The 10,168-nt window shown below is 39.4% G+C and overlaps 1 long non-coding RNA gene across 1 annotated transcript; it reads right to left on the bottom strand.

The window, feature by feature from the left end:
* Window positions 1-424: 424 nt before the first annotated feature.
* Window positions 425-9,763, bottom strand: LOC122217129. Its single transcript, XR_006201297.1, has 3 exons — window positions 9,092-9,763; window positions 3,182-3,237; window positions 425-571 (listed from the first exon to the last, which is right to left on the bottom strand). It is a non-coding gene; the product is annotated as an uncharacterized LOC122217129 (long non-coding RNA).
* Window positions 9,764-10,168: the final 405 nt, after the last annotated feature.

The following is a 10,168-nucleotide window of genomic DNA, read 5'->3' on the forward strand; positions in this document are numbered from 1 at the left end:
ATCCAAAATTTTTCCACTATTATAAATTTGGACCATGAAAAAAAAATTGGAAAGCATCAGACTGACTTTTCCTTTGTCCAATTACATATGCCCTATAGAGAAGGTGCTCTGAACCATGTCAGCAAATAAATTGATTTGGATTATGCTGAAAAAAATTTTTTGAAGATAATAAAAATTTAGTCACAATCATTTGAAAGGATAATCCTTGAAGGGTTTCCACTCTGATAGAAGGATAACGTAAAATGATTTACTGCATGTTCCCTGGAATGGGTAACAGCCCTAACTATGTGAGCTATGGAAGTCAGACCAAACAACAGATGTTTTTCAATCATTTATTCTCTGCAAATATGTAAAATACAATTATAATGAATATGGATATCAAATTAAATATTTAAGAATGTGCAATCTAGGTGTGTTTTCAGGTGAAGCATATTGTAGACTTCTCAGTCCTTTGCTTTCTCATGCTGAAGAAAGCACCAAGGGTCATGATCTAATTTTTGTGAAAAACCCAAATCTTCCTCTGGATTTTCTGAATGTTCCCATGTTTAATCATGAGCTGTTCCTTTATGCCCTGTCAAAGCACATGGTCATAGTATAAAAGAAAGTTTCCAGGGGCGCCTGGGTGGCTCAGTCGGTTAAGCGTCCGACTTTGGCTCAGGTCATGATCTCACGGTCCGTGGGTTTGAGCCCCGCGTTGGGCTCTGTGCTGACAGCTCAGAGCCTGGAGCCTGTTTCGGATTCTGTGTCTCCTTCTCTCTGTGACCCTCCCCTGTTCATGCTCTGTCTCTCTCTGTCTCAAAAATAAATAAATGTTAAAAAAAAAAAATTTTTTTTTAAAAAAAGAAAAAAAAAAAAAGAAAGCTTCCAAAAAATAAATGTTCCTTTGTGCTCTATAAGAAATGTGATTCAAAAGTCAGAGTCATATAGGCTTTAAAAACATCGCTTATATTATCCTCTGTTGGAGCTTCACAAACTCTTCTAGAAATACAAAGACTCACCTAAGTTTAATGATTCCCTAAATGTTTGACCATGGGGCCCTTTTAGCTGGTAGTAGTTATTACTACCACACGGTAATTGTAAGAGTAGATTGTCATCCATCTGAACACTTCTCAAGTTAACTAAGAGAATGTTATATTTTCTCAACCAATGCTACTCTGGGGAAGCACTGATGAGAAAATATCCACTCTGCCTTGTATCTATATCAATGCAATCCTTCCATACTCATGCCTGCTTTTCCTGGAGATCAATGCAGAAGCGAAATTGTGATGCAGCTAAAGAGTGGTCTAGGCTCTAAAACATAAAAAAACTAATTCATCAACTTTACTCACTTGTACTGTATTTCATTAATTTCTGGTACTTAGGATGTGGCCTTAAAATAAGAGGTTACTGAATAAAATATTAAAACAAAAATTGAACCATGACCTTGGTCTTATTACTCTCATTTCCTGGTAAATGCATCATTTGATACTAAAAGTTATAGAAATTTTCAAATCTTCTAACCCAAGAAAGGCAATAGACCTAGGGAATAGAAGTGGTCTGAGAAAAAAAGAAATGGGTAACAAGAAGCTGTTGATAGAACGAGTGTCTTTGTAGAAAGGAGTGCATCCCACTACACATCAACCCTGAGGGAATGAGGAAAGGACTGAGCTGGAAATAAGACTGAAAATCGAGAAAGCCTCACCTCCCCCCACCACACACACCCACACACACATGCACACACATTTTGTTAAACTTTAAAAAGGATGTTATGGGGGGGGGGGGAAGGAAAGGTATAAAAAATAAAAATACATAAAGGTATCCTCCATTTTGTGAAAGTTCACCTTATATCACTTCTCTCTTTTGAAAGACCTACATTAATACCGGCAATGGATTTTTGATAAAAACAAAAATTCTCTTTAGATTTCTTTCATTTAGCAAAAACAGGTAGTACTAATGTAGGTCTTTGGTAAAAGCAAAGTGACATATTGCAAATTTGGGGGAAGCAAAAAACAGTCTTGGCTTTAAGCCATTTCAGCTTATAAAAAGTTTCATAGGAATACTCTACTTCTGGATAGTGGAGGGAACCTGTGTTTATAGGACTCATAAAATCAGGAAATAAGTAAAAATATGGAAATACTACATAGATATTTCTGGAGAAATGATCCAGAACCAAAGGCGTTAAAGCAAGCATTATTAACCCTTTAAAATATTATTTAATGTCCTTAGATGATAGCTTTTGGGAACAGAAAAACTGTAAAACGTCAGAATTCGTCTATGTATATTTTGGATGGAGAATTCTTAAAGTCATCATTGAATTCTCAAAGGATTGCAGACCATAAAATATTAAAAAATCCTGACAAAGTAATAATTGAATATCTTCTAGTCAGTGACTTCTTGTATCTGTAAGCAGAGAATTTGTAATAGGACTCTCTTACTATTTCCACTGATTTTTCCAAAGTTCAATCTAAGTCCTAGGGAGTCATTCTGAGATATGCTCCTAGGAGATTAAGTTATTTGTATCTCAAAGCCAGTAGATAAAAGATATTGATAATAATAGCTTCATAACATGGTGGAACTTAAAGATAACATAATCTGATTTCTATTCTCCTATGAATTAAGTAGAAAACTATACTAACACTAAACAAATTCTATGTAGCTAAAACAATGATTTTATCATGTAAAGAACAATTTTAAAAAAATAGTAGGAAGTCACCTAACTACTAAACTATATGGATGTGAAATCTAATAGGTTTGTTTTCAAAATAAGATTTTTTTAAGCTTATTTATTGATTTTGAGAGAGAGAGAGAGAGAGAGAGAGATGGGAGGAGAAGGGAAGGGTAGAGAAAGAGGATCCCAAGCAGGCTCAGCACTGTCAGAGCAGAGCCTGATGCAGAGTTTGAACCCACCAACCCTGAGATCATGACCTGAGCCAAAATCAGGAGTGAGTCACTCAATCGACTGAGCCACTCAGGAGCCCCTCACAAAAGGATTCTAACACAAGTTTTGTTGTGTTAAATCTAGACTAGTGTTGATATTTTGGCTGATCAGACACGTTTTAATGGTCTATATAGATCCCTTCTCCAACACTTATTTATTTATCTCCCCTTTGTTTAAATATTTATTATGTTAGGTACTCAAGATCTTGACCCATCAACTCTGGAGTCCTATAGATGCAGTTCAAATTCTTGCTCTGTCACTCACTCGCTGTGTGACTTTGGGGAGTGTTAGTTTACATCTCGATGCTTCTGCCTCTTCATCTGCAATACAGAAAATAACAAATTTACTATGAGTATTTTGCTCACCCCATATTCTTTATGTCCCTGTCACACAGATTTTTAAGCTACTACCTACCTCAGGATCTCTGTATGTACTGTTTCTTATACCAGGAACGCTCCTCCCACAGAACTTTGTATGGCTCATTATTCTTATTCTTAAGGTCTCTGATTAAATGTCTGCAGGGGTTACTCCACTTGTCTAAAAGTATCACACCATGCCCCATCGTTTTGCATTATGGCACTGTGTTTATTTCCTTCGAAGCACCTCACAAATATGTGTTTATTTTCTTTGTGTATTTTATTGTTTGCTTATTATCTGTCTTTCCCTAAAGAATAGAAGCTCAATAAAAGCAAAAACCAGGTCTGTTTTGCTGACTGTTGTATGCTTATTACCTAGCACAGTTCTTGGAATAGCATAGGTATTCAGTACACACTGTCTGAATGAAAGAAAGAATAGAGTATTCATCACATTGTGGCACACAGTAAGTCCTAAATAATTGCTCGTGATTATTAGGCTTGGGGAATTAGAGGTATCAAACACTGATCAATTCTTCTTTCTAGGTACCCGCCTGAGACAAAAAAAATCAAAGGGAGGGATCATTATTAAATGAAGCCTTTATAAGTCCTAATATATAGGGCTCCATGGTACAACTGAATTGAAGAATCTGGCTTAAATTTGAGAGCAAATTGAAGCTTTATTTTTTCCCCTCCCAATCAAAACTGTGGAAGTCACCTGTTAGTAAAATAAATTGCAAAGGTGATGTCAAAGACATTTACACACTCTTCACATAGGAGATTTTGGTCTACCTCACAAATTCAGTTTCTGTAATAGTAGAAGGTGGAAAAGATTATGGACAGTTTTTGAGTCACCAAGTCTTCTTTGGGAAGGCTGCCCCAAGGCCTGGTCAAGATGTGATTCTTCGTTACCAAATTTTGAGCCAAAGTTATCTCATGTAGGAGCACATATGATGCTACCCAGTGAATCTTCCCCCAATAAAGAACAAGTGACCGGTGGAGTCAAAGAAAATGGTGTTATTCCAATGGCTTTTCTAAGAAAATAGAACCGTTCATGGAATCTTTTCTGAAACTAAAGAAGAGACATAGGGAGAGAAGGTAAGTGTTAACTATCTCCTATTATTGCTTTGAGGTTGTTATTTTTATTGTTATTTTCAGGATAATATTTCTTCCCTTAAGAAGCTATAACCTATCAGTGTAAGACATACTAGTTAAAAATAAATAAGTAAACTATTATGTGTACAAGGGGTTTTAGGAACAAGTAAGAAAGAATAGTTGCTCTCTGATGGCTAAGGAAAGGCCTCTTCATGAAGTTTATATTCTAGAAGTGTACTGTTAAATATGGTAGCCCTTAGCCAAATGTGGTTATTTAATTGTAAATTTTAATTTATATTTACATATTAGTTGTAAATTTTATTTAAAATTAAAAATATAAGTCCTGAGTCTCACCAGCCATATTTCAAATGCTCACATATTGATGGTAGTCATCCTATTAGACACTGTAGGTCTCAGACAAACCCATCATCGTACAAAGATGTACTGGAACAACACTAATCTAGAGACCTGACAGTCTTAAACATTATTTTGTGTGTGGGGTATCTTAGGGTAAGAAAGAGTCAAAAACAAATTAGAATAGAGATATAGTATGTGATATGGATGAGAAATGTTTCAACCAAGGATATAGTTGTGGAGGTGCTGATAGAGAGAAAGGAACTAATAAAAATAAATTAAGGGAGTTGAATCAGTAGGACACACGGATGGATTAATGCCGTTGGTTAGGAAGAGAAGGATGAATCCAAAATGTCTGTCTTGGGTGACGAAGTGGCTGCTTACTATGATTAGAATATAGAATGTTTTGTCTTGTATGTCTGTGTGAGCTTCCATAAATCTAGCCTAGTTCTTTTCATGATTATTTCTCGACCAAAGACAGAGACCAAGCTTTCACATCACATTTGCAGGTCCCTGGATCTTAGTTCTGGCCTCAGTGACCGTTCAAATATGAAAACATTGATGTCGACGCAAGAAAGCATTGCCATGCTACAAAGTGCAGTTACAATCTATATCCAGAGAAGAAACATTTCTCCCAAAAGGAGCAACACAATTTTTATTGACAAAGCCCTGACTCAAAAAGGCATAGACATCAATCCACATTATTAAAAGAACACTGGACTTAGAAGTTTAAAACTCCATTAGTACCTCAAAGATTTCATCCCAAACAGTGGTTTGCTTAGTTGCTGTATACATTTGGAATTAAAGGGATAATTATTAAGACTACACCAGAATGCCAGAATAAAGGAGAAAAAAGAAAAAGAGCTCAAAAATAAGGGGGGTGGGAAGGCTTATGATTTTTGGAAAAAAGGAAACTGCAGCTTTGAAATGAAGCTTTTATTTCCCCAGGGTTTAGAAGTCTCAATCCGTGCCTTGGGAATTTCATTCAAGACTACAATTCACGTATTTAAATTACTAGGAATTATTGCTAAAGAACTGGAGAATGATTGAGGGGTGCAGAGGTAAAGGAGGTAATAGTATCAGCTGCTCATTCTCCCCACCCACATCTTAATTTTCATTCCCAGAAAGGAATGCCCGAAGCAATGATTTGGGTACAAGAGATTTATTTGGGAGATAATTTCAGAAGGCAAGAGTGAGGAAGGGGGAAGGAGCAAATGCCAAATGGTAAAGCTGTAGAAGAGTTCCACTTCCATCAGGATCTCTGGGAAGCTTTGATAATGCCTCAGAAATGAGTCTCTGGAAAATGAAAGGTCTGTGCTTTGGTCCACCCACTCCTTCCCCACACTGACTGAAAGTTGCCCTTAGGTGCTTTTTCGTCCACAAACTTTCATGCCGCATTTGCACACAGGTTTGTGTTTGTGAGTTCCTTTGGTTATCGCAATGGCCCTGAAGCAGAGAAGTAGAGCTATATATAGCACAGGCAAGGTGAGTGCTTTTCCCACAAGACAGAACTATTCCTACAGCTACGGATAAAATGAGTCAGATAAAGGAATGTGACCTAGGACACCACAGGTGTTGGCTGTCGTCCAACTCTTGCACTGCTCAGATCTGCTCAGGCCTCTCTATTCTTTGAGACAAAGCCAGACTCAGTGGCCTGTGACCAGTGCAGTCCTGCAAGATCTGTGTTCAGTAAGGCTTGGTGCTTAAAGTTGATTTTTGTCATCATTGAACTTGGATTTTGCAAGTGAAATCTGATGGAACAATGAAGCCTCTGTTGTGGGTGCGGGGGGTATGGTAAGGGGGTGGTGGTGTGGGTAAACATGGAAGAGTGGTACTTGGAGTGTAGGATTCTGAATTATTCCACCTCTGACCACCCCCATGGGAAAGATTCTAGGCTCCCTCTAGCACTGCAGGTCCCTGGCTCCCTCAGCTCATTCTTGCCAGTCCTCCCTTCTGCCATAGCAACCAGATTATATTCATGGAAGTAGGCCTATGTTCTACCATCCCCATTTGACCCTGTAGCAGCCTGGGCACAGGTGCCGGGAGAGTCGGTGTTGAGCTGCATGCCCCACAGCGTCATGGAGTCAGCATAACAGTTGCAGTCCTGGTCCTGGCTGGCATCATTGCAGGCAAGGAGGCAGGGACCAGCCATAACGAGTCCACCCATAACGCAGAGACACAGTGCTTCCCAACATGAAACTTGCAATCCCTCGTGGGCCACCTGTCCATCATGGGACAGGAAAAGGAAAATTGAATACCCACCCACATCCTCCTGCCCTGCATGGTGTGCTAGTGTTGCAGCTTGCAGAAGGGCCAGCCTGACATCCCAAATGTTATTCACACACATGCTAAGTTGAGAGGCCATCCTGGGCGCCTGTAAAGCTCTTCACTTTCCCTGTAGTTACCCCCCTACTGGAGAGAATGTCACATTAAATAGCAAATTTAAAACACCCTGACTGGTCAAGAGAGAGATTGGAAAATAGAAAGGAAAAACTTTTAAGCCGCATTTTAGTATTTTTAACAGTATTTTCTTTCTTCTTTTCTTTTTTTCTTTTTCTTTTTTTAAGATTTTATTTATTTTGAGAGAGACAGAGATAGCATGCGTGGGAGAGGGCCAGAGAGACAGGGAGAGAGAGAACCACAAGCAGGCTCCACTGCCATCACAGAGCCCGGCATGGGGGTTGAGTTCAGGAACCATGAGATCATGACCTAAGCCGAAACAAAGAGTCAGACACTTAACCGATGGAACCACCCAGGCGCTCTATCTTTCTGCTTTTGGAGCAAGGGGATCTGTGTTTTCACTCTAAATTGGGCCTCACAAATCACAGAGCCCACTCTGTTACAGGGAAGTAACCAGACATAATCTCTAAGAAAGGACATAACACAAAAGAAACAAGCTGTTGCAACTACACCCAAAGCCCTAAATGACGTTCATCTCTACCTTCTAGTTTTCCCTCACTCTAAATGGATATTGCTTGGCTGAGTAGGGGACCCACTGTCAACTCTGAGGGGTCTAAGCTCTTTATTCCCTTGGTCTTTTCTCACACGGGTTGCTGCAATTTCCTATTTAAAAGCAGAGAAGCCCAGAGACATTCCCCAGTGACTTCTTCAACCTTGACATCTTTCTCTTTGTCCATATTGTGTACGAATAACCTTAACTCCTTCTAATAATGAGGGTCAGTTATGCTTGCCAATGTCATATTTCATTTGCCTATTGGTTCAGTAATCTAAACTCAGGTTCAGGAGAGGATAATTTCTTTCCGATCCCAAACCGGCATGTTCAGTATTGTAGAGCTCAAATACAAACACAGGTATGTTGGTCACTGTATTAGTTTGCTAGGGCTACCATAACAAAGTGCCACAACCTGGGTGACTTAAACAATAGAAATTTATTATTTCATAATTCTGGAGCTAGAAGTCCAAAATCAAGGTATCTATATGGGGTGGTTTCTTCTGAGCACTCTGTTCTTGGCTTGCAGATGGCTGCCTTATCTTCTCTGCCTTCAGATGGTCTTCCCTCTGTGTGTGTCTGTGTCCTGATTGCCTCTTCTAATAACACCAGTTAGTACTGGATTAGGCCACACACTAATGACCTCATTTTAACCTAATTAGTTTTTAAAGACCCTGTCTCCAAATACAGTCACATTCTGAGATATTGGGGGTTATGACTTTGACATATGGATTAGGAGTGTGGAGGAGCAGGCATGTTTCAGTCTCTAGCAGTCACTGAGTCTGATGATACATCTGACTTTCAGCCTTTGGTCTCTGAACCTAGATATCCCACCTATTGGTCCTACAGCAGCATGAATGAGTCCCTGAATTATCATAAACATTGCAGCTTCGAGGACATTTGCATAACTTCGCAGTGCTTCATTTCGCATCTGATGCCTCAGATGAGGGCATGCCAGGGATCTCTCTGGCTGACTACTTCAGAGTGATGGGTCTATGGTAAAATCCGGGGATTCTGTGATCATGCACTCATAATCACAAATTCTTCACTGTAAACTGGATCCTTGGTTTGATGTTCTGTTATGTGGCATCCAACGTTAGGAAGTCAGGCATACTATCAGCACTCCCCTGAAATTTCTGATAGAGACGCCGTAATCAGGGGATGTAATCAGGTTTACTTACATCCAGTATGGGTGTGAAAGGGTTGAAGGTATGTTATGTGATTGATTTAGTGATTGGATATCAAGTACTTACTGTCAGGAAAGGAGCAAACTCAATCAACCTTAAAGGAGATGATGTACAGGGGATAATGCTGTCGGGCTCTGCATAACTTAAATCCTTGTCACCAGGACTACTGCACATGAACCCACTATTCCAGCACTGGAGAACCCATGGATAGGGTTAGGTTACATCCTCCAGGTACCTGGTTTATGAGTGTCTCTTCTACATTGCATGCTCTGTGGTGGAGATCGGTGTGCAACACAGAAATTCTCTGTGTGTGCTCATTCCCATAGATCCAGCCGGCATTCGCCTCTCAGATGACCTTGTCTCTAATCTTCTACTTTGCCTTTCCAGGTTCCCAAGCCAACCTATCAAGGTATACAGATTCTCTATATATTGTTACCTTAGGCCATTTTTCACTCCTTCAAAATACGTATACATCCAAGAGTTCTTTTCACAGGTCTGCTCAATGCAGCAGCAACTTATTCTTAGATAACACCAACACAGCAAGCTAAACAATTATTGAAATAAGCTTCTAATTTTCCTCGGTCTCTAGAAGCTTCAACACCCTCAAGTAATAGAGGTGTGAACTGGGAGATATCAGTGGAACACAAGTGGGTAACAAGGAGACTGTGCCACCACTTTATGAAATAGGCTTTGGTTCACTGCATATGCTGAAGCTTGATCCAAAATATACCTTTTCTGTTGTATGATGGATTGCTACTCCACTCACTGGACCTTATGAATTAATAGAACTGATAAATCCCATAAACTCCATTAGGTCACGAAGTCACTTATCATCAGTCTCTGCTACTACCCAGTAGTACATCACACCAGTCGAATGCTAGAACGACTCCATAATCCAGTATTTCACTTTGCCTGTACCTTATCCCAAATCAGCTAAGATGAAGTTCTTATTAATTGTGACATCACAGCATGCCAGTTACCATCAGCAATGGGATCTGTGTTCTGTTCTGAAGATGAGAGACTTTGATGGTTACATAGGGCAGATAATTGAAAGGATTCATAAGCCCCACAGAGTATATTCATGTACGGCTTTAATGAAGCTAAACAAGTTTGTACAGAGCAGTAGAAATAAAATGCAGATCAGTATGGAAGGCCAAGATATTTTTTACACACAGTTTTCCAGAGTCCTTTCTTTCTTTCTTTCTTTTTTTTCTTTTTTATGTTTATTTATTTTTGAAGGAGAGAGAGAGACAGAGTGTGAGTGGTGGGCGGGGGGGGGGGGTGCAGAGAGAGAGAGGGAGACCCAGAATCT

The sequence above is a fragment of the Panthera leo genome, chromosome B1 (genome assembly GCF_018350215.1).
Source record: "Panthera leo isolate Ple1 chromosome B1, P.leo_Ple1_pat1.1, whole genome shotgun sequence".
Taxonomy (NCBI): Eukaryota; Metazoa; Chordata; class Mammalia; order Carnivora; family Felidae; genus Panthera; species Panthera leo.